The 25,437-nt window shown below is 41.1% G+C and overlaps 1 protein-coding gene and 1 pseudogene across 4 annotated transcripts in view; one reads left to right on the top strand and one right to left on the bottom strand.

The window, feature by feature from the left end:
• Nucleotides 1–25,437, bottom strand: part of HTR7 (5-hydroxytryptamine receptor 7) — a 113,501-nt gene that overhangs the window by 63,278 nt on the left and 24,786 nt on the right. The window lies entirely within an intron of this gene.
• LOC116528342 lies at nucleotides 6,434–7,011 on the top strand (annotated as a pseudogene). Its single transcript, XR_004258992.1, has one exon. The product of XR_004258992.1 is annotated as a 40S ribosomal protein S10 pseudogene (transcript).

Genomic DNA, 25,437 nt, shown 5'->3' with positions numbered 1-25,437 from the left:
CCAGCCAATGAGACCTCCTCTGACTCACTGCTCCCCACCCTGACACCCACCAAATTTTCCTTAAAAATTCTGATCCCTGAATGCTCCAAGAGACTGATTTAAGTACTAAAACTCATGTCTCTTGCACAGCTGGCTCTGTGTGAATTACTCTTTTTCTACTGCAGTTCTTGTCTTGATAATCGGCTCTGCCTAGGCAGTGGGCAAGGTGAACTCATTGGACAGTTACAAGACCCTGTCTGGAAAAATAAACAAAGAGAACCCCAGGTGATTTTTATAAGAGCCTGGGTTGAGAGCCAATGCTACTGAGAAATACTTTGAGCCTTGCTGGGTGTGGGTACCTGTTTGCATCAGATCAAAACCCCTAACAGCCCCAGCTGTCCACTGGTGAGATTCTATGGTGGTTTCATCTTTGTTCTTCCATACTGATACTGAGGGACTGTGTTAAGGAACAAAAACTTCTCTTCCGGAGTCCACAAGGGGCATGATTTCAAAGGCAGGAATTTTCCAGCACCACACCTCCATCCACGCCCTGATCCTGGAACCTACAGTTCTTCAGTTCTTCATCTGACTTTCCCACACGCCGGCGGGGTGGAAAATCCAGGTGTGCTTCCTTGTTCAAAAAGCCCGAGAAAAGCTCTGGAAAAAGGGGGCTGTGCCGGGCGCGGTGGCTCACGCCTGTAATCCCAGCACTTTGGGAGGCCGAGGCGGGTGGATCACGAGGTCAAGAGATCGAGACCATCCTGGTCAAAATGGTGAAACCCCGTCTCTACTAAAAATACAAAAAATTAGCTGGGCATGGTGGCACATGCCTGTAATCCCAGCTACTCAGGAGGCTGAGGCAGGAGAATTGCCTGAACCCAGGAGGCGGAGGTTGCGGTGAGCCGAGATCGCGCCATTGCACTCCAGCCTGGGCAACAAGGGCGAAACTCCGACTCAAAAAAAAAAAAAAAAAAAAAAAAAAAATAAAGGGGGCTGTGATGTGGGCCAAGTAGCCAATCCGGTATCAGGGTCAAAGATCAATCACTCCAGAGAACGTCTGAAAGAACTCCCCTCAGTGGACGAGAAGGGGCGGCAATAATTTCAGGGTTGAAAACCCACTGCTCCTTATCTATATGGATAGCCTCTCCAGATTCCCCTCCCACAGCAGCCTGGGTTCTCTCTCTCTCTCTGCCTAATAAATCGCTCTCTGCTAAACTCTTTGGGTCCGCAATATTTATTCGAACGGTAAGCTCACCGCGCCTCCAGGGACCCCTTCCCCAATTCTTGGGGCAAGAGAGGCCAAGGACCTGGGCACATCAGGGAAAACAATGTCCTAAGAAATAAAAATAAAATTCTAAGCCCCCAACTGACTGAACAGAACTCTTGTAGACCAAAGGAACCCTAGAGAAACCCTGGAAGCTGAGTCACAGCCGTAGGGATAGGGGATCAGCCGCGCCTTATTATACTCCCACCCTCTCACCCTCACTAACAGCCATCAGGCTTTCTTTACTAAAGGCTAAATAGAAACTAGTCCTTTCAAAAGACTACTAGCTTATCTTCACAGGTACAGAACAAATACAACATGAGATTAATCATTCCTTCACCCCTCCCTGAGATAAGATGAGTTTAATCCTTATGTCACCCTTTCTTGAGACATCTGTTTTGTCTATTCCCTTTTTCTTCAAAAGTTCACCTTATCTTATGTAAAATATAGATTTACTGGGTACTAACTAAACTCTCACAAGTGTGTAAACATTTGACTCACTGCTGTCCCACCCTCTTGCCTTTTTAAGGAAAATCTATAAATACTAAATATCCTGAGAACCTCTTTGTAAAAAACAGCCATAGATACTTCTGTTTTTCCTAGGCATACCCTCGAGGTGGCTCAATAAAGTTCCAAGATTTGAGACTTATGACTCGATCACTTGTGTTAGTAGTCATTTTATTAACTGTGAAGGAATCTTGGAGAAGAAATCAGCCCCTTTGACCCAAAGCAGTTCTCCTATCAGTGCTGGCAAGAGATTCTCTCTGACAGATTGTGTCTATCACTAAGGCTCCAAAGCTGCTCTCTTCTCCTGAGGTTCCCTGTCTCCTGAAATTTTTCACTTCAGATTCAAGGTTTATTTTGCCATAGAACTCCTCTAAAAGAAGGAGTTTGTGCAGGGCATGGTGGCTCACACCTGTCATCCCAGCACTTTGGGAGGCCGAGGAAGGCAGAACACGAGATCAGAAGTTCGAGACCAGCCTGGCCAAGATAGTAAACCCCATCTCTACTAAAAATACAAAAAAAATTTAGCCGGGCATGGTGGCACGCACCTGTAGTCTCAGCTACTCGGGAGGCTGAGGCAGAAGAAACGTTTGAACCTAAGAGGCAGAGGTTGCAGTGAGATAAGATTGTGCCACTGCACTCCAGCCTGGGAGACAAAATGAGTCTCCGTCTCAGAAAAAAGAGTTTGCTGACTTCCAATGGAGAGCAGTCTTCAGCTTGGGCCCCAATTCCAGGTAAAGAGCTGGTCTGAGGTTTCATTTTGAGATTTGGTAGCTGAAGGTGAAGGTTTATTGCCAGCTGTCTGTAATGTATCCTTATGCTCAGAGATCTCAACTATAGGTAAATTATGAAATCACTTCTTCCGTTTTTTTGTTTGTTTTGGTCTATCTTCCATTAGATTTGACCAATTCTTACTCCCACCAACAATGTTGACTAAAACTCCATAGCTGCCAAAAGTCAAGCTCCAACCCTAGAAACACCAGCCATTTAAAAGAAATCAATATTTTACCCTCAAAATAAATTTATTTGACATATTTTAAAGTGGCCCAGCCAGACCTTCCCTAGTTCGGATCTAGGAAAGATTAGCTAAGAGTCTTCATGATTAAATAAATTGTATACTACTTCTCCTATTAATCTGCCTTTTGTGAATTAATTTTCTTTACTTTTATTCTTTTTTGAGACAGAGTTTTGCTCTTGTTGCCCAGGCTGGAGTGCAATGGCACAATCTCAGTTCACTGCAACCTCCACCTCCCAAGCTCAAATGATTCTCCTGCCTCAGCCTCCCGAGTAGCTGGGATTATAGGCGTGTGCCACCAAGCCCAGTTAATTTTTTGTATTTTTAGTAGAGACAGGGTTTCACCATGTTGGTCAGGCTGGTCTCGAACTCTTGACCTCAGAAACTCACAAGCCAGCAAATGGGCAAGAACTTCTTATTAGTGAGCCTTCTGGCCTCTCTGTGCAAATTGATTGAACAGATGGTTAAAAATCAGTGTTTGGTCTCAAAGTTTTGATTATTGGGAAAAAGGAATTTGAATTAGTCTTGGGGTGTAGTGACTGGGGTACTTTTGGTACTTTATGGTGTGAATGTTCATATTGTTTGACCCCTTGCCTCTCAGAAATAACCTTTTTTGTTGCCATTTTCCTTTGTCTTTCTGTGTTGTTTTCTCATAAAGAGCAGTGCCATAGGGTAGAAAACATGGGCCTAGAATCCCTATAAGCCTGCTGTTCAAGCCAGCCCTGCAGACTAGTCCATTTTGTGGTTCTGACTAGATCGGTGTCTCTTAAGACAAACTTTGCTGCAGGCTCCTGAGAGGGAAACTGGATGAGTTTTCCCACTCATCTTGTTTTATGTCCTTGGGTTACTTTTCTTGTCTCTGCCATCTAGGGAGCATGATTTTTCAGGGCCCCGCAGCCAATTTGAAAAGTCTGGGAGTCCGAGATACATAGTATTTTAAGTAGCACACTGTGCTGAATGTGTCAAGCTCTTGAGAGGAGTTTTGACTTAAAAGGTCCCATCCCTCCAGGGCTTTTGTAGTCTTTTGCTATCTTAAGTCTATTTCTGAGAGAGAATTTTGGAGGATCATGGGGATTGCTTCCTCTATGCCCTCTCCAGGAATATATGGTAAAAACCTGGAAAATTACCACTTGGACTTTAAATGAAGAGGCTTTTGAACTGAGTCACTATTGGAACTAAGTACACTACTGGAAATAAAAAAAATATTTTAGAGATAGATCTCTTATTCTAAGCAATTGATGGAGATGTTAAATTTTTAAAAGAACACATAATAGTGTAATTGCTAGCCTTAAAAATTCTGTTTAAAGAGCAAAATCTGACCTGAAACAAAGTTAAAATCCCTTGTACACTCAAACTGCCTGCTTTCGATTCCATGTGGGAGTAACAATAGAAGCTGCTCCATTTTGTAGTCTGGTAGTTAAAATTCTTGATCATGGAATCAGTCCTTTTGGTTTGATATTTGTGTGACTTTTGCCACTTATTGATCCTTTTTCCCTTCCACAGACATCTTCTGATTTCCTGTCTTCCATCTGTGGGGCATATGGTGGTTTTTGGACCTTTTTGTATGGATGGCCAGCTGAGAAGCTGAGACCCTAGAGAATATGGCTAGATAGAAATGAGTTGTACCCCATTTGTTGCCACTTTTTTTTTTTCAGCTGTCTTTGGGGTCATTCTGTTACTGGCAACAGATCCGTGTGGCCCTATAGCAACCTCAATTCTTGCCCCCTCAGAAGAAAGAATTCAACTGAGGCGTATAAGGCAGAGGGAGAGACCAGGACAAGTTTTAGAGTAAGACTGAGAGTTTATTTAAAAGCTTTAAAGCAGGAATGAAATGAAGTAAAGTGCACTTGGAAGAGGGCTAAGCAGGTGACTTGAGGGATCAAGTGTGCCATTTGACCTTTGACTTAGGGTTTGAGGGTTGTTGGCATATGAGGGTCTTGTGTCCCTTCTCCCCTGATTCTCTCTTGGGGTGGGGGTTTCACATGCACAGTGGTCTGCCAGTGCCTGGGAGGGGAGTATGCACAGTATGTTTAATGGAGTTGTACACATCTCACTTGAGGCGTTTTTCCCTGTCAGGGGACTGCCTTTTCCTAGCTCTGGCTGTGACCAATTATTTTAGAGAGTGTGTTAACAACCACTTGACCATCATTTGATGGTCGCCTGACATTCCGGGTGGGGTGCAGGGGGTGGAGAGAAGACCCCCTCCTGCCCTGCTCATGTCTGGCTAGCTACCTACTATAATAATTCTGGATCTTTATGAGGACTGCTTTGCCTTGCTTTGGAGTTACTTCGTGTGTCCTTGGCTAAGTCATAATGATACGAACAGGAGGCAGGAAAATACTGGGTAGAAGAGGGTGGAGCAGTCCCTAGCAAGGGTTCTACCCGCAAGCCTGTGACTATGGCCCTAAATGGAGTCCCTAGCAAGGGTTCCACTGCAAGCCTGTGACTTCGGCCCTAAATGAGGACTACACTTCCCTGTTTCCCCCACCAAGCGTTGTTTTTTCCAAAACCACCCAGACCTGCCACGTCCCCCATCCTGTATGCATAAAAACCCCGAGCTGAACAAAATGAGCCACCACCCCTCCCCACCTCTTTACATTTAGTAAAGGAGTTCAAAGGCCAGGAATATCAGCTGTTTAGCCCAGGTAAAAAGAGATCTGAAAGGATTTTTTTCTTTAAAAGAGTTCTATGGTTAGAAGTCAACTTCATTAAAACCTGATATCTAAGCTATAATTACAATTTCTTTTCTTTTTTTTTTTTTAAGACCTTTTTGCTGTTCCTCTTTTTGAATCCTGTCTTTGGTTTTTTTTTTTTTTTTTTTTTTTTCCTGAATTCTGTTTCTCCATTTGCTTCTGTCTGTTCCTCCTTCCTCTTGCAACCTTCATTGCCATAGAAGGGACCAAAAAGAAGAGGAGGAATTTCTCACAACCGAAGATCTTCTGGGGAAAAGAGAAGAGGTGACAAAGATTCCTCTGTTGGGAGCAAATTTTGTTTTTCCTTATGAAAACCCAAGAGTTGTAAGCAGACAGATGCCTCTCAGGTCTAAAGGTCTGCACTCTTTTATAGTGCATTACCTGGTTTCTGGCTTTTGCGGGGTACCAGGTATTACTTTGTACCATGAAAGGACTTGACATTGGTGAGTGCATTGGCTGGTGAGTCAGCCAATAGCTATGATGTTAGGGGTGGTTGAGGACAGTAGTTTACAGGAAATGGTCATTACTATAGGGAACTACTCGTTTCTTTGCATGTTTGGATAAGAAAAGCATGATTTGGTTCCTAAAAACCACATGCTTTATCCGGGCCATCCTGCAGCCTTAGCGGCTGCTTCTCCCCAGAATGTGGGCAAGGGAACTCTCTCCCACTCCCCACACACCCATTTCTAAGTAGCGACAGGGGCTGGAGGCCTATTTTATGGGGTAGGGGGGCTGCTGGTAGGCGGAGATTGTCTGAGGGATGAGGGAAGGATGAAGCCAGTGTGTGGCAGAGACGAGCCAGACGAGACTAGAGAGACAGCATCCCGCCGACATGTTTTTTCCTTGGGGACAGGACTCCCCCGACTGCCTCCGTGCTTGGCCCTGGAGCTCTAGTTTTGGGGAGGAGTGGTTGGTAGGAAACAGGGTGCGAAGGCCTTAGCCCTTCGGTTTGAGGTCTGCCACCTTCAAGAAGCGGGGGCTTGACTCCTCTGGGCCTTGCCTGCACACCTTATGATGTTGATGCCTAAGAAGAACCGGATTGCCATTTATGAGCTCCTTTTTAAGGAGGGAGTCATGGTGGCCAGGAAGGATGTCCACATGGCTAAGCACCCGGAGCTGGCAGACAAGAACGTGCCCAACCTTCATGTCATGAAGGCCATGCAGTCTCTCAAGTCCCAAGGCTATGTGAAGGAACAGTTTGCCTGGAGACATTTCTACTGGTGCCTTACCAGTGAGGGTATACAGTATCTCCGTGATTACCTCCATCTGCCCCCAGAGATCATGCCTGCCACCCTACGCCGCAGCCATCCAGAGACAGGCAGGCCTCGGCCTAAAGGTCTGGAAGGTGAGCAACCTGCAAGACTCATGAGAGGGGAAGCCGACAGAGATACCTACAGACTGAGTGCTGTGCCACCTGGTGCTGACAGGACAGCCGAGGTGGGGGCTGGGTCAGCAACCGAATTCCAGTTTAGAGGCGGATTTGGTCGTGGACATGGTCAGCCACCTCAGTAAAATTGGAGAGGATTATTTTGCATTGAATAAACTTACAGCTAAAACTTAAAAAAAAAAAAAAAGCATGCTTTATTGGCCCTTTTCCTTAAAGTACTCCACTCTGAAGCCAGTTATCTAAATAAGACACAAGCTAAGTTGAAAAGGAACACCTATTAAGTTAAATCAGTCTTTGAATGTCTTTGTGAAAGAAATTTACACCTTTAAAGGAAACCTCCATTTGCAAGAGCATCTTTGTCTCTGCACCCAAACCACTAGGAAGTTTAACTATGGAGAAGACAGTGTCTTAAAGTTTACGTAACAAACCTTGTTTGCCTTTGTTTTGTTCTAAGTTCTATCTCACCTAACAGTCATGTCTTTGGAGATGGAAATGTAGAGTTGCCTAGCTAATAATTGTTTAAGTTATGAAACCAGTAATAAAGAGACTGGTAGTCTAAAGTGGGGGAGAGAAATTTTTTGAAACCTGACAAATGAAAAATCTTATAATTCTATAAGATCTGCTTATTTGTATCTATATGTTTTATATGTCATGTGTATGTGAAGTTTCTTTTTTTTTTTTTTTTTTTCTTGAGATGGAGTTTCACTCATGTTACCCAGGCTGGAGTGCAATGGCGCGATCTCGGCTCACCACAACCTCCACCTCCTGGGTTCAGGCAATTCTCCTCCCTCAGCCTCCTGAGTAGCTGGGATTACAGGCACGCACCATTATGCCCAGCTAATTTTTTGTATTTTTAGTAGAGACGGTGTTTCACCATGTTGACCAGGATGGTCTTGATCTCTTGACCTCGTGATCCACCCGCCTCGGCCTCCCAAAGTGCTGGGATTACAGGCTTGAGCCACTGCACCCGGCCTATGTGAAGTTTCAATACCAAATTTTATGAAAGAGCTCTAATCAATAGGCTTCAAGAAAAGTTAGTGCTTAAATCAAATATCAGAAAAATATGCTCGCTCAAATATCTGTTAGCTCATAAGAGTTTAGTAATCTTTGACAAGTAAAACTAGTTGTAAAATTCTTTAGTAATTTAAAATCTAAACACCATGTTAAATTAAGTAATCCCAGGCTTTTCACCATAAATTAGGAGTTACTAAGAGTTAGAATAGTTGTTAATAAATATAATTAAAACTACTAGATATAAGAGAACTCTGCATGCATAGTCCATAAAGAAACGAAGATGTGTTTTTGGTAAAGGTTATAAAAACATGAGGATGTGGTTTTTACTAAAGAAAAAGTAATTTTGTCTAGTTTAGAGACTATATAAAGGTTGCTTCAAAATGAAGAAAAAATGATACAGATAGGAACCCTTGATTCCTATCTGGTCACAGGGTCATCCATGGTATGAAGCTGCTAAAGGTAAAAGTTACCAATGAAGTTCTGCAATGGATCCAGCTCCTGGGGAACTGGTTCACAAGACACATGAGGAAATGCAAACTAATAAGGAAAAAGAGAAATATTCAATGCCTTGATTATTGTTATCTATAATAGCTAAAATGAAAGTTAAAAAGTGTGCTGGGTTGGGCCAAGCTCAGATGTGGGACTGTCTGATCTCAGACACTCGCCTCAAAGCCACCCACAAAGAGAAAAGATAGACCGGGGCAACAAAAAGTACCTCTGAGACCTGTGATTACCAAGAAGGTAGCTAATGTGTTGGAAGGGCAAAACCAAGTAACTTATGAACCCAGAGGGCATAATGTGAAGGAACTGTTCCATTTTGTACATGAGTATCATCAGCTTCCTAAAAAACCTTTACTAAAATGGATTGTAAGAGTAACTGATTTTGGAGTAGTATCATGCATTTTAAATATGGCAGAGTGGAAAAAAGATGTGTAGGTTGATGCAGGACCCACAGCTCACTACTGAAAAATCACAGATGGGCATATGTGATACAGATTGACAGGAGAGTATTCTTAGAGAACAGCTAATATAGAAGTTAGAAAGAAATTATTACGCTGGGCACGGTGGCTCACACCTGTAATCCTTGCACTTTGGGAGGATGAGGTGGGTGGATCGCCTGAGATCAGGAGTTCAAGACCAGCCTGGCCAACATGGTGAAACCCTGTTTCTACTAAAAATACAAAAATTAGCAGGGCATGGTGGCACACACCTGTAGTCCCAGCTACTCAGGAGGCTGAGGGCACAGGATCACTTGAACCCGGATGGCAGAGGTCGCAGTGAGCCACGATCATGCCACTGCACTCCAGCCTGGGTGATAGAGACTCTGTCTCAAAAAACAATAAATAAATAAATAATTATTTAGACAGTGAGGGTTTGGGAGTCCTTGGTAAGGTTTTCCTTTGCATGAAAAGCAGCCCCCAAATCATTTATTTTCTAACAAAGAGCAGCCTGTAAAATCAAGCTTCAGATATAGACAAGCAAGCTAGAAGTTTGCAAGGGTGAATGCTGGAAGCTGTGCCAATAGGAAATGGCAACCTGGGGTTAGGCACATTCAAAATGGCCACTCCATCTTCCCTTCTTTGCCAAACCACGTACAGTAAGAAAAAGACAACATGGCACTGGCCAGGCAAAGACTCTATTTGCATAATAAGATTAGGGTGGGATGACCAGCTTCCTCACCAACTATGTAAACATCGCACCTGGTCCAACCAATCTATGGGCCCTATGTAAATCACACATTGCCTCCTTAAGCCTGTATATAAAATCTGTTGCACTCCACAGTGGGCCAGAAGTCCCATTCAGGTGTTCTTCTCTCTCACAAGAGAGAGAGCTGTTCTTTCTCTTTCTTTTGCCTATTAAACCTCCGCTCCTAAACCCACTTCTTGTGCCCACCTACTCTATTTCCTTGGCGTGAGATGACAAACCTCAGGTATTCACCCCAGACAACGACTCCATTTCACACCCTCCCTGGCAGACTGGATAAAAGCCCTAAGAAGTGCCCTTCCCTCACATTAGCTAACTTCTTGGTAATCACAGGTCTCAGAGGCACTTTTTGTTGCCCAGTCTATCTTTCCCTTTTCTGGGTGGCTTCCAGGCTAGTGGTATGAGATCAGACAGTCCCACATCTGAGCTTGGCCCAACCCAGCACATTCTTTTACTTTCTTTTGAGACGGAGTTTCACTCTTGTTACCCAGGCTGGAGTGCAATGGCGCGATCTCGGCTCACCGCAACCTCCGCCTCCTGGGTTCAGGCAATTCTCCTGCCTCAGCCTCCTGAGTAGCTGGGATTACAGGCACGCACCACCATGCCCAGCTAATTTTTTGTATTTTTAGTATAGACGGGGTTTCACCATGTTGACCAGGATGGTCTCGATCTCTTGACCTCGTGATCCACCCGCCTCGGCCTCCCAAAGTGCTGGGATTACAGGCTTGAGCCACCACGCCCGGCCTCTTTTACTTTCATTTTAGCTATTATAGATAACAATAACCAAGGCTTTGAATGTTTCTTTTTCCTTATTAGCTTGCATTACCTCATGTATCTTGTGTCCAACTCTACCTAGAAATGCCAAGCAGAGCACGCCAGATGCAGCCACTGATATGGTTTGTAAGCCATGGGGGGCTCATTTTATGATAACAGGAATATTCACCCACCAAATATGCCCACTACCTAGGTCATGATACACACTGTGGTTAAAGGTGCCCTTCCAAATGGGCTCCCCATGTGATGCTACTCCCAGTGTTGTTCCAGAATAACATAAGAAGCCACAGCAAATTGGCTGTTTCAGCTTCCCCTCAGGGGTCTTACAGATGCTAATGAAACATTAAGGTAATTAACAAGAGCATGGGGAAAAGCAAAAGGGAAAGTCCAAGGACTCATTCCAGGAAGGTGGAAATTTTTAAATGGTTGGTCTAAAAAATAAGGTCAAAAAAGAAAACAACTATAGGAAAACAATGAGACTCACAGAAGAAATCAGAGAGGAGAATCATGGGATTCATCCCATCAGGGCGGAAGTCTTTAGATGGTTATTAAGAAATTAAATGAATAAAATAGAAATTGATGGGGTTAAAACCAAGGTATTAGTACACCACCACCAAGGGTTGAATGGGCCAAAGGGACTTTGCTAGTTCACCAGCATTAAAGGGCCCCAAACCTATTTATTTACTGGTTTGGGAGAAAAATTGGAGAAATTTTTTTAAAAAGAAGACAAAGATTACAATGAGAAAGCTGACCAATAATTGCATGAGGCAAGGGTGAAGCAGGTGAATCAAGATATAGACTGACAAAAGGGCCTAATTACCTTGCCTAACCCCCTGCTGGGAACCGAAGTCCTTTTCAACAGAAAGGGCAAAATGGTAATAAAAGAAATTTCTGGAATCAGAATGTAAAACTGTAGGATTACCAATTTGAGCCGAGCGCGGTGGCGCGTGCCTGTAGCTGGGATTACAGGCCCCCCCACCTCACCTGGCTATTTTTTGTAGAGACAGTGTTTCACCATGTTGGACAGGCTGGTCTCGACTCCTGACCTCAGGCAATCCATCTGCCTCAGCCTCCCAGAGTGCTGGGATTACAGGCAAAAGTTGGAATGTTTACACAGGCATTTTGTAAAGTGATTATGTCTCCTTTACCTACATGTTTATAAAATGGATATTGTATCTGACTGGGGGATGTTTCCCCTACCTCGCTCGTACTATAAAACAGAAAGCATGCAAATGAGCCCCTCGAGTAATATTAAATGGGCATGTGCAGGGAGGGGGACAACAAATGCTAGGGCCTTTTGTGGGGGGCGTGAGGGAGAGCATTGCGAAGAATAGCTAATGGATGTTGGGCTTGATACCTGGGTGATGGGATGATCTGTGCAACAAGCCATCATGGCACACATTTTCCTATATAACAAACCTGCACATCCTGCACATGTACCCCTGAACTTAAAAGTTGAAGAAAACAAAATGGACATGCTAAATGAGAACCAGTAAGGTTGCTGAAGCCCACAGAGTGTAGAGTAGATGCTAGAATGCTGGTGGGAACAAATTCTGTACTTTGAAAGCCCTTTGTAGAGCATTTATTGCAGGTTACGGCAAAAGCCTGTGAGCACCTCCCAAATGATGACTACTGAGACTTTAAGAGAAGTTCCACTTGAGAAGCATTTACTGCCTTGCTACAGGGCATTAACTGAAGCTACCCCTATGCTAATGGGGATACCAGTGCCCAATTGAAGTGCCTAGCGTTCCCTAATAAAATGGAAATGGTTTATATAGGATGATGCTATCTGGAGTGTACAACAAGGAGATCTCAAGAGCAGAGAGCTACTTTCTCCTAAGACTGACTCTGAAACTGTATGAGGAGCTCCTGGATTTTACACTGCCCAGTAAGCAGCTCTCGCCTGACTGACAAAGAGCTGCTTGGTTTGTGGATGGTAGCTCCAAGGTGAAAGGACAATGTCCTATTTGGAAGGCTGCCACTCTAATTGTAAAGCATACTCTTGTGAGCAGAATGTACCTTTCTCTCTGAGTTCTCCAAAATTTGGAAACGATTCATGAGCATTCCTAAAACTTATTTTGCACATAAATTGGCCTATCATTTCTTTTTAGTAAAAAAGGAGGGATTAGAGACAAATTCTATTTCAAAGGAAAACTATAACACAATTATTATTGGATTCCAGTGGTGACTTTTGAGTTATTATTTTTCTGCAGTGAGTCTCTAAAAAAGAACCTAGTTATAATTTTCTTCATAATGTTTTTAGTTATCGCTCTAACGGAATAAGTTCCTCTTCCATTCTGACATATAAATTCTCTTTTGTCAAATTCTTAATGCTATTTATTTCCCTGTTGTTTCACTTCTTCTAAATTGAAGTTGTGGTGTTTTGAAGACTATAGATGATTCAAAACAGCCTATGAATCTCCCTAATTTGAAATCCCACTGAGCCTGATCTGTTTCTCGTTGCCAATCCCCTGCCACTAAAACTATACATGCACCCTCCCTCTAAGCCCAGGGACTATCTTGGAAGAGGTGAACACATAAGACAGTAAAGTCTGATTTTGAGGGATAGAATTAATTCAGACCCTCCAAATAACCTGGCTTTTTGGCTTTGGTTTTTAGCTCTTACATTGCATAAAAGGTTTTAGGCATTGATAAGTGCCTGCCCACCTCTATTGCCATCTGGCCTAGAACACTTAAATTGGCTGTAAGTTTTTTGCCTCCATGTCCCTTGGCTATAAGGACCTCACTAAGGGACAGGACAGACCTGAAGCAAATAGCCACACAACCTCAGCAACAACATGCAATAAAATAAAAGTTTGGCCACTGAGGCTGCCTCTGACCAATCTTAGCCAAAAGAGGGAAAATGAGAAATAAAAAGAATTCTAATCCCCCTGCTGACTGAACACACCTCCTCTTGGCCAAGAAAACCCCAGAGAAACCTTAAAAGCTAAGTTCACAGCCATGGTGGGATGGGAAGTTGGACACACCTCCTTATGTCCCCATCCTCAGGGGAGCCATCAGGCTTTCTTCCCTAAGGGCTAAATAGAAACTAGTCCTTTCAAAAGACTATTAGCTTATCTTCGTAAGTACACAACAAAGACAAGATTAATCATGCTTTCACCCCTCCCTGAGATAAGATGAGATTAATCATTCCTTCAGCCCTGAGACATCTGCTTCCTCTATTCCCTCTTCAAATGTTCACCTTATCTTCCTAAGATGTAGATTTACTGGGTACTGACTAAACTCTCACATATGTAATCATTTGTCTCATTGCTCCCCCATCCCCTACCTCCTTTAAGAAAAATGTATAAATACTAAACTTCCTGAGAACCTCTTTGGAAAAAGCCATAGGTGCTTCTGTGACTCAAGTTTTTCCTGGGCAAGCCCTGAAGCTTGCCCAATAAACCTCAATAAGCAGAGACTTGTGCCTTAATCACTCATTTTGGTTGTCAGTCCACAGAAAAACTTGTATATAAATGTTCATAACTATTCATAATAGCAAGAAAGTGGAAACATTTCAAATGTCTTTCAACTGTTGAAAGAATAAACAAAATATGCTATACCCATACAACATAATCTATTCAGAAAATAAAATGAGCTGCTGATATATACTACAATATCCATGAACCTCAAAATTATGTCAGGTAAGAGAAGATAAACACAAAACAATACATATTTTATGAGTCTGTTTATATGAAATTTCCAGAAAAGGCAAAGCTATAGACAGAAAGTAAATGAGTGGTTGCCTGGAACTAGAGGACAGAAGTGGATATAGACTATAAAAGAACACCAGGAACTTTTGGGGGCTGCTGTGGTTTAAATGTATTCATATGTTGGAATCTCAATCCCCCGTGAAACCATGATGGGAAGTGAGGCCAAATGGGAGGTGTTTAGGTCATGAGGGCTCTGCCTTCATTAATGCAACATTGTTCTGCACTCATTAACCTAACACTGTTATGGCAAGAGTAGACTTGATATAAAAGTGAGTTAGCGCCCTGGCTCATACCTGTAGGCCTATAATGTCAGCTATTTGTGAGGCCGAGGCAGGAGAATTGCTTGAACCAGGGAGGCAGAGGTTACAGTGAGCCTAGATGGCATCACTGCACTCCAGCCTGAACAACAGAGTAAGACTCTGTCTCAAAAAAAAAAAAAAAAAAAAAAAAAAAAAAAAAAAAGTGAGTTTGGCCCCTGCTTCCCCTCGTGCTCTCACACTCTCTTACTCTTCTACCATCTGCCATGGAATGATGTAGCACAAAGGCCCCCACTAGATGCTGGCACCATGTTCTTCAACTTCATATCCTTCAGAACAGTCACCTATATAAATTTCTAGTGTTTAGAAAGTATAGATTGGTTTGTGTTCCCACTCAAATCTCATGTCAAATTATAATCCCCAGTGTTAGAGAAAAGGCCAGGTGGAAGGTAACTGGATCATGGGGGCAGACTTCCCCGCTTGCTGTTCTCATGATAGTGAGTGAATTCTCATGAGATCTGGTTGTTTAAAGGTATGTAGCACCTCCCCCCATCTCTCTTCCTCCTGCTCCGGACAGGTAAGACATGCCTACTATTGAAAGTTTCCTGAGGCCTCCCCAGCCATGCATCCTGTACAGCCTGTGGACCCATGAGCCAATTAAACTTTTTTTCATAAATTACCCAGCCTCTGGTAATTCTTTATGGCAATGTGAGAATGGACTAATACATATGAACTACCCAGTCTCAGGTATTATGCTATAGCAACACAAAATTAAGTAAGAGATATTAAAAATGTTCTAAAACTGAATTGTGTTGATAGATACAAAACTCTACAAATTCACTCAAAATAACTGACCTATATACTAATCTATATCTACTTACACTGAGTAATTTTATGATCTTGAAATTATACCTCACTGAAGCTGCTAAACGACAACAAAAACTTTTTAAAATATATATAAATGTAACTCTACATTCCTACCCCTTCTTAGAAATTCTCTCCCCCTCCCTTATCACTAAGCTGCCTCTTTAAACAGAGATGCCTAGGGCTGGGGACCCAAAGCCCACAGGAATATGCTGGGTTTCAAACCTTTTGTTTGAACAGAGTATTTCACCCCTTTTTAATTTCTCCTCAAATATCCAGTGATTTGTAGATAATGTAGTGTTAGAACCCCAAATTGCCTCACGAAAGCTTTGCGTGATAGTTGGTTTCTATTTCTGGGGCCAACCCACTCTAATTGTCCTCTTGGTTTCTGAGATCACTTTTTCCCTGACACTGGACTGAGTTCAGCCTCATTTCTTAGGCCATAACCTTCTAATAAGAAACACACATACCATCACAGACCCCAGACCAGGAATCATTCAGACTGGCATCAGCTAGCTTCCCACTAGCTTTGGGGAAGGATTTCATAAACTAAAACGCTTATCCCAGAGAGTCCCATCTTTAAAAAAAAAAAAAAAAAAAAAAAAAAAAAAAAAACCCTTTTTAAATGTCAAAACATTTTTCTAGCCCACATTTAGTAGTGATTTTACTTTTAGTATCAGTTGATTCAGAAAATACAGAATGACAAAAAGCTACTATAATAGCTTAAATGCTCTTAGGCAAATTTGCATTTTATTAATCATAACCATATCTACATTTATTAGGAAGGAAAATCTGCTATTTAAAAAAAGAAATAAATTCTTGCAGAAGCTGCTTCTGCATGCTGGGAAAGTGCAGAAATTCACCCTTGGGAGAATATGTCATTCTTTTGTTTGGGATGGCACAACGTTTAGGTTGTGAAAGGGATGGCTCTAGGCTAGTCTGATGAGTGAGTCAGGCTAAAAAAAGATAAGCTGTTCTGCATAATGAAATAATAAAGATTTTTAAGTGGTCCCTGGAAATTTAAGAGTGTGATGGCTTTTTAATTTTCTTTTTATTTAGTTGTTGGCGGGGGAGTAGGGATGAGAAGGAAGAATGTGAACAATGTTCAGAATTTTTGAGGAGAAAAGTTTTGAGGGAAAGAGTTGTTGAACATGACTTCAGACCACCATTAGTGTTTAGTGCAAAGATCCGGACACTGCCAGACATCCTGGCTTACAAAGGGGGATAGCTGCTATAAGAAATGTGTTTTCTAGTAATTTTCTTGAGTTAACCCTTTGGAATAAGAACTAAAAGTGAGTTTTATACATACAGGAAAAAGATCCCAAGTAGCTGAACTAGTGCTACACACAGAACAAAATATCAACATAGATCCTACAAGACAGTCCCACTGAGTCTGTCAATTCAAAGGACAATTGTAACATCCTAGCACTATATAGTAAAGGCAATACGATGTTTCTTGACTTACGATGGGCTTACAGTGGGTTTACCCAGACACAACCTCATTCATAATAAGATAAAAAGGTATTCAATGAATATTGCTTTTGAAGCACTAAAAAGTTGAAAAATATAAGTGGAACCATCCTAAATTGGGGACTGTCTATAATCTCTTTACAAGTGATTTTTTTTTTTTTTTTTTTTTTTTTTTTTGAGACAGAGTTTCGCTCTTGTTACCCAGGCTGGAGTGCAATGGCGCGATCTCGGCTCACCGCAAACTCTGCCTCCCGGGTTCAGGCAATTCTCCTGCCTCAGCCTCCTGAGTAGCTAGGATTACAGGCACGCGCCACCATGCCCGGCTAATTTTTTGTAGTTTTAGTGGAGACGGGGTTTCACCACGTTGACCAGGATGGTCTCGATCTCTTGACCTCGTGATCCACCCGCCTCGGCCTCCCAAAGTGCTGGGATTACGCGCCCGGCCTTACAGTGATTTTTAAAAAGCTCCCTGGCATACAGATTTTTAAAAGCTTAACCATCCCAGCACTTTGGGAGGCAGAGGTGGGCAGATCACCTGAGGTCGGGAGTTCATGACCAGCCTAACCAACATGGAGAAACCCCGTCTCTACTAAAAATACAAAAATTAGCTGGGTGTGGTGATGCATGCTTGTAATCCCAGCTACTTGGGAGGCTGAGGCAGGGGAATCGCTTGAACCCAGGAGGCGGAGGTTGTGGTGAGTTGAGACTGTGCCACTGCACTCTAGCATGGCTACAAGAGCAAAACTCCATCTCAAAAAAAAAAAAAAAAAAAATCAAAAAACCCTATGAGGAAGGTATTATAAACCCAACTTTACAATGTGGAAATTGAGGCTTATGTGGAATAAAATGATGTGTTACATCTCATAAGAAAGTCACAGAGTAGGAGGTGGAACAAAATGGCTGAATACAAGCTTCCACCAATCATCCTCCCTGAAGAAACATCAAGTTTAACAGCTATCTACACACACACACACACACACACACACACACGCACACAGGCATGCACACACACGCACGCACGCACACACACACAAGCACCTTCATAAGAACCAAACAACAAGTGAGCAATCACAGTGCCTAATTTTAACTTCATATCACTGAAAGAGGCACTGAAAAGGGTAGGAAAGACCCTTTTGAATTGCTAATGCCATCCCTCCCCCAACCCCCAGCAGCAGCCCCAAAGCATAGAGAATCTGTGCACTTGGGGGAGAAAGAGCACAGTGATTGTGGGACTTTGCATTGGAACTTACTGCTGTCTGTCACTGTGAAAAGCAACCCCGGTCAGAACTCAGCTGAAATCAATGCAGGGAGCATTTAAACCAACCCTAGCCAGAGGGGAATCGTCCATGCAGTGAGAACGTGAGTTCCAGCAAGCCTTGCCACTGCAGGCTAAGGTGCTCTGGGGTCTTAAACAAACTAGAAAGGCAGTCTAGTTCACAAGGACTGCAACTCCAAGGCAAGCCTAGTGCTGTGCTGGGTTCAAAGCCAATGGACTTGGGGGGCACATGACCTAGTGAGAGACAAACCAGGACAGCCAAGGGAATTAATGTGGTTTGATGTAGGGTAGAAAGAGAGATAGGGGTAGAAAGTTTATTCAAAGGGATAACAGAGGCCTTCACAAACCTAGAGAAAGCCATCAATAACCAAGTAAAAGAAGATTAAAGAATGCCAAGCAGATTTAATTCAAAGAAGAGTACATGAAAGCATTTAATAAACTCCCAAAGGTTGAAGATAAAGAAAAGACTGTAAAAATAGCAAGAGGAGCCGGGCGCGGTGGCTCAAGCCTGTAATCCCAGCACTTTGGGAGGCTGAGGCGGGTGGATCACGAGGTCAAGAGATCGAGACCATCCTGGTCAACATGGTGAAACCCCATCTCTACTAAAAATACAAAAAATTAGCTGGGCATGGTGGTGCGTGCCTGTAATCCCAGCTACTCAGGAGGCTGAGGCAGGAGAATTGCCTGAACCCAGGAGGCGGAGGTTGCGGTGAGCCGAGATCGCGCCATTGCACTCCAGCCTGGGTAGCAGACTTTTCAGTAGAAACCTTATAAGCCAGGAGAGAGTGGCATAACATATTTAAAATACTAAAGAAAGAAAAAAACTTTTACCCTAGAATAATACATCCAAATCTTTATTTATCCTTCATATCTGAAGGATATTTTACCCTAGAATAAAAATATCCTTCAGATATGAAGGATAAAGTCCTACCCAGACAACCAAAAGCTGAAGTATTTTTATCAACAGCAGACCTGTCCTACAAGAAAATGGAAGTTTTTCAGTCCAAAAGTAAAGGATGTAAACGAGCAATAAAAAATCATCCGAAGGTACAAAACTCACTGGTAATAATAAGTAAACAGAAAAACACAGACTATAATAACACTGTAATTGTGGTATGTTACCTACTCACCTCTTGAGTAGAAAGACTAAAAGATGAACTGATAAAAATAGTAACTTTTTAAGGCACAGACAGTACAATAAGACATAAATAGAAAGAACACCAAGTTTCAAAGCCAGAAGATAAAGGTAAAGTGTAGAGTTTTTAATAGTTTTTGCTTGTTTGTTTATGCAATCAATATTAAGTTGTCATAAGTTTAAAATACTGGGTTGTAAGGTATTATTTACAAGCCTCATATTAACTGCACAAAACAAAACAAAATACCACAAATACAAAAAATAAAAAGAAAGAAAATTCAACCGTACCACTAGAGAAAATAATCTTCACTAAAAGGAAGATAGAAAGGAAGGAAAGAAGGAAGAAAAACACAAAACAACCCAAAAATAAATAAAAAATGGCTGGAGTAAGCCTTTACTTATTAATAACAACAATGAATATAAATGAACTAAACTCTCCAATGAAAACACACAGAAGAGGCTGGATTTGTTGGCTCACACTTGTAATCTCAGCACTTTGATAGGCCAAGGAGGGAGAATTGCTAGAGCTCAGAAATTTGAGACTAGCTTGGGCAACAAAGCAAGACCATGTCTCTACTAAAAATAAAAATTAAAACAAAAATTAGTCAAAAAAGACACACAGTGGCTGAATGGATTTTTAAAAAAACAGACCCAATATTCTGTTGCCTACGAGAAACACCCTAACACACTTTACCTATACAGACGTACATAAACTGAAAATAAAGAATGGAAAAAGATTTTTCATGCAAATGGAAAAAAGAGCAAGAGCAGCTATACTTTCATCAGACAAAATAGATCTCAAGACAAAAATCATAAAAAGAGACAAAGAAAGTCATTGTATAATGATAAAAGGGTCAATTCAGCAAGAGGATATAACAATTGTAAATACGTATGTACCCAACACTGAAGGACTCAAATATATAAAGAAAATATTAGAGCTAAGGAGAGAGATAAACCCCAATACAATAATAGCTGGAGACTTCAACACCTCACTTTCAGCATTAGACAGATGACCCAGAAAGAAAATCAACTAACATAGAACTTAATCTGCACTACAGACCAAATGGACCTAATGGATATTTAAACAATATTTCATCCAATGGCTGCAGAACCCATTCTTCTCCTCAGCACAAGGATCATTCTTAAGGATAGACCATATGTTAGAATACAAAGCAAGTCTTAACACATTCAAAAAAGTTGAAATAATGTACCTTCTCTGACCACAATTGAATAAAACAAGAAATAAACAATAAGCAAAACCTTGGAAACCACAAAAACATGTGGAACTTAAATAATACATTCCTGAATGACCAGTGGGTCAATGAAGAAATTAAGAAGCAAATTGAAAAAATTATTGAAACAAATGATAATGGAAACACAACATATCAGTGAAAGAAGTAATAAGAGAGAACTTTATAGTTATAAATGCATACATCAAAAAAGTAGAAAAACTTTAAATAATCAACCTAACAATACATCTTTAAGAACTGGAAAAGCAAGAAAAAACAGAACCCAAAATTAGTAGACAAAAAGATGTGAAAAATATCAGAGCAGAAATAAATGAAATTGAAATGAAGAAAACCATGTAAAAGACAAACAAAATGAAATCTTGGTTTTTTTAAAAACATAAACGAACTTGACAAACCTTTAGCTGAACTAAGGAAATAAGACAGAAGACCCAAACAAAGAAAATCAGAGATGAAAAAGAAGGCATCATAACTGATACTGCAGAAACTCAAAGGATTATTAGACGCTTCACATGTCACTAAATTGGAAACCTAGAATAAATGGATTAATTCCTAGACACATACAACTTACCAAGTTTGAACCACAAAGAAATCCAAAACTTGAAGATAACAAAAACAAGTAATGAGAGAGAAACCATAATAAAAAATCTCCCAGCAAAGAAAAGCTCAGGATCCAATGGCTTCACTGCTGCATTTTACAAAATATATATATTTTAAAATTATCAATCCTACTAAAACTACTCTGGAAAAGAGAATACTTGTAAACTCATTTTATGAGGCCAGTATTACCCTGATGCCAATACCAGATAAAAATGCATCAAAAAAAGAAAACTGGATAGGATGTAGAAGTCTTAGGGGGTGGAAAATTAAAAAAAAAAAAAAAAAAAGTACAGGCTAATATCTCTGATGAATGTTGATGCAAAAATCCTCAACAAAATCTTGCAACCAAATTCAATAAGATATTACAAAGATCATTCATCACAACCAAGAGGGATTTGTCCCAGGGATGCAGGGATAGTTCAACATATGCAAGTCAATCAATGTGATACATTATATCAGCAGAATGAAGGACAAAACCCTTATGATCATTTCAGCTGGTGTTGAAAAAGACATTTGATAAAATTCAGCATCCCTTAGCATGATAAAAACCCTCAAAAAAACACTGAGTGTAGAAGGAACATACCTAAATATAATAAAAACAATATATGACAGACCCACAGCAAGTATCATATTGAATGGGGAAAAACTGAAAGCCTTTCCTCTAAGATCTGGAACACAATAAGGATGCCCACTTTTCACCACTGTTATTCAACATAGTACTGGAAGTCCTAGCTAGAGCAATCAGATAAGAGAAAGATACAAAGGGCATTCAAATTGGAAAGAAAGAAGTCAAACTGTCTATGTTTGCAGATTATACAAACTTACATTTGGAAAAACCTGAAACTCCACCCACACATACAAAAAAATAACTATTGGAACTGATAAACTCAGTAAAGTTTCAACATACAAAATCAATATACAGAAATCAGTAGTATTTCTATATGCCAACAGCAAACAACCTGAAAAAGAAATCAAGTAATACCATTTACAATTAACCAAAGAAGCGGTTAATTGTAACTAAACATTTAACCAAAATTGTAACCGAACAATTAACATGGTTAATTTCTAGAGATGGGGTTTCATCATGCCGCCCATGCTGGTCTCAAACTCCTGGACTCAGGCTGTCCGCCCACATTGGCCTCCCAAAGTGCTAGGATTACAGGCATGAGCCACTTAACATGGTTAATTGTTTCCTAACATGGTTACAATTAACAAAAGAAGTGGTTAATTGTAAATGGGATTACTTGAATTTTCCAAAGAAGTGAAAGAAATTGAAGAGAACACACACAAAAAAATGGAAAGATGTTCCATGTTCATGGATTGGAAGAATCAATATTGTTAAAATGTCCATATTAACCAAAGCAATCTACTGATTCAATGCAATCCATATCAAAATACCAATGACATTCTTCACAGAAATAGAAAAAACAATCCTAAAATTTGACAAATATTTATTGACTGTTTATCTTGTGTCAGTACACCCACAACAGCCAGCCTCAATAATCCAAATTTGAATACCACTCAATAACTGTTACCAATAAACTGTAACAATATTCTTCCTTTGAAGAAGATCCTGATTCACTGCTATTTTGGCTCATGAAGAAGATCCTGATTCACTGCCATTTATTAAAGAACAAAAATCATTTACCTGAAAGGCATTAATCACACTCACACAGAAACCATTTGCTTACATGGCTTCTAAATTTGTAACCAGATAAACACAGTAGCCCATTCATGGAATTTTTTATTCTGGAACACCTAAGAAAAGGCAAAAGTCATACCTGAAAAGTTACCTAAGTACAGCTGAGCAATAGTGTGGGCAAAAGTCATTATAGAAAGATTTAGCCAGCCAGCCACAGTGGCTCATGCCTGTAATCCTAGCACTTTGGGAGGCCAATGTGGGCGGACAGCCTGAGTCCAGGAGTTTGAGACCAGCATGGGCAGCATGATGAAACCCCATCTCTAGAAAAAATACAAAAATATTTGCCAGGTGTGGTGGCCCATGCCTGTAGTCCCAGCTACATGGAGAGATGATGTGGGAGGATCACTTAAGCCTAGGAGGTAGAGGCTGCAGTAAGCTGAGATGACACTACTGCACTCCAGCCTGGGTGACAAAGTGACCCTGTCTCAAAAAAAAAAAAAAAAGAAAGCTTTAGCCCAGTTAGGATGCTCCAGAAACATGGGAAAAATAACATAAAACACCTACTCCAACTAATGTTGTGCCGCTCACTGGACTTTCCCCACTGGGGTATGTGGGAGGATCCCCAGACAAGAGGTCAGTCTGGTGCACCTTCCAAGTTCTGGCTCGGCCACTTAGCAGTTACTTCAAACAGGCGCTTATGTCTCTATACTTTGGTTTTCTCTTCATAAAATGTGAAGGTTGTATTATATAATCTCTAAAATTCTCTATCAGTCAGGGTCTCAGCAAGAAATAGATTGCACATTCCAATTAGGGTAGTTCAAGGAGACTATTTGCAGAGGCATGAGCTGGAGGTAGGAAAACCATAAAAGAAAGTTCAGGCCAGACACGGTGGCTCATGAGGTCAGGAGTTCAAGACCAGCCTGGTCAAGATGGTGAAAACCCGTCTCTACTAAAAATACAAAAATTAGCCAGGCATGTTGGCAGGTGCCTGTAATCCCAGCTACTCGGGAGGCTAAGGCAGGAGAATCACTTGAACCTGAGGAGTGGAGGTTGCAGTAAGCTGAGATAATGCCACTGTACTCCAGCCTGGGTGACAGAGTGAGACTCCGTCTCAAAAAAATAAAAAATAACAAAAGTTCAGCAACAGAACATTTGCCATACCAGGCCCACAGGAAGGAGTGAAGAGGACAGGAACATGGTCCAGAAGGAAGGAGTCATGCAGCAAGGGATCTCTGAAAAAGACCAGTGACTTCTAGACAAGGGCACAGTCAGTGCAAGGTAGCCCTACAAGAAGGGAATCTTCTCTTCACCTTCCCACTCCCTCTGATATCCTTCCCTGGACTCTCCATTGGCTGAACCCAATGAAGACAAACAGCATGTCAGTTTCCCAGGGAAGAGGACCAAGTAGAAGAGGGCTGAGTAGACTTGGAGACATGAACTAGCACAGGTCCCTTCCAGTTCTAACATTCTCTGGTAGTTGTGAGGATAACTCAACCTCAACTGACCTCAGGCATGCCAAGCCTGAAACTCCTAGGCCATTAGAAATGAGTATGAACCAAATTACACACCAAGGTTAGCCCTTACGCCACCACTGTAGAGAATATTCCAGAGTGTTGAGATCATGCCTCTAGGGGATCTTCTAAGCTCTAGGTAGGTTATTTGATTTTTATCTTTTTATAAGAGGATACTTAGAGGAAATAGTATGTGGAAATTAAAAGAAATTAAAAATAAAATAAAAGAGGATACACGATTTACCATGAATAGACCATATTTTACATTCTCTTCTCTGTGAAGCTTAAGAGTTAAGGCACCAGCTCTGAAAGCACTCCCATGCTGGTTCAATTCCAGGTTCTGACTCTAGGTAACCTGATTAAATTATCTAAGTCTTTCCTCATTTCTAAAATGGGGATAATAGAACCTACCACATGGGGTTGTTGTAAAGATTAAAAGAGATATTCAGTATGTAGCACAGGGTCTAATAAATAGTATCTTTAATTATTAATCTTACATTGAGAATTTATTTGACAAGAATTTCCTGGGGAGTTGTTAATGGCTTTTAACTGAGTTACCTTCCTTTTCCTTCATTTTTTCTCAGGGGGCCTCCTTTACATGACTTCCTGGAGTTCCCAAGATGCCAGTAATAAAGAAGAATTTTTACTGAAGAGACAAAATAAATGATTTGTTTGAAGAGTTATCACCTTAGACAAGATGAAATTAATAGCTTTCATTGGGAAGATTGTTCATTTTGAAAATATGAAGCTTACACATTGAAAATAAAATTAAATCTAAATGAAATAAAAATCAATCATCACATAATGCAATTTGAAAAATGTAATTTAGAAAAAGGAAACTTGGATTATTATCAAAAGGCTTTATTTTGGCTGGTGTCTTTTATGACTACATAATCCTATTTTGAAAAATCTTCGAGGCACTTTGCTATTGTCTATCTATAGGTACACTAAGAAATTACAAGGATAGGTAAAAGGTGCCATAACGGTAAAAGAGAACGTGAAAATAAAAAATTTCAAGAATATAGCAAACATCAGGCTTTGTATACCTAACTGAGGAGTAGGAGGGGAAAAAATTAAGGAGCTACTGGTGACACAGAAGCCAAGATTCAAAAGTTGAGCTGCACACATTAATGCAGCCTATCCACATTTCCAGAGCACATTCTAGTACCTGGCACTGGGCTAGGCCTAAGGTGTGCAAATCCTACTAGTCCTGCATACAGTGCTCCTACCCTTGGAGTATCCAAAGTCTATTGGGGAGGCAGGCTCATGAGCAACAACCATCCAAAGAACATGATAGAGATGAACATTTTGCTTTAATCTGAGTACATAAATATGGGAACATAAATTCAGGAGAAAGGAGGTAAAAATCACTAAAGGCTTGCTACATC

Source organism: Sapajus apella, unplaced genomic scaffold (genome assembly GCF_009761245.1).
Source record: "Sapajus apella isolate SASKATOON/1434 unplaced genomic scaffold, GSC_monkey_1.0 scaffold58, whole genome shotgun sequence".
NCBI lineage: Eukaryota > Metazoa > Chordata > Mammalia > Primates > Cebidae > Sapajus > Sapajus apella.
Note: the sequence above shows the minus strand (reverse complement) of the source record. Positions and strands in the feature narration are given on the sequence as shown.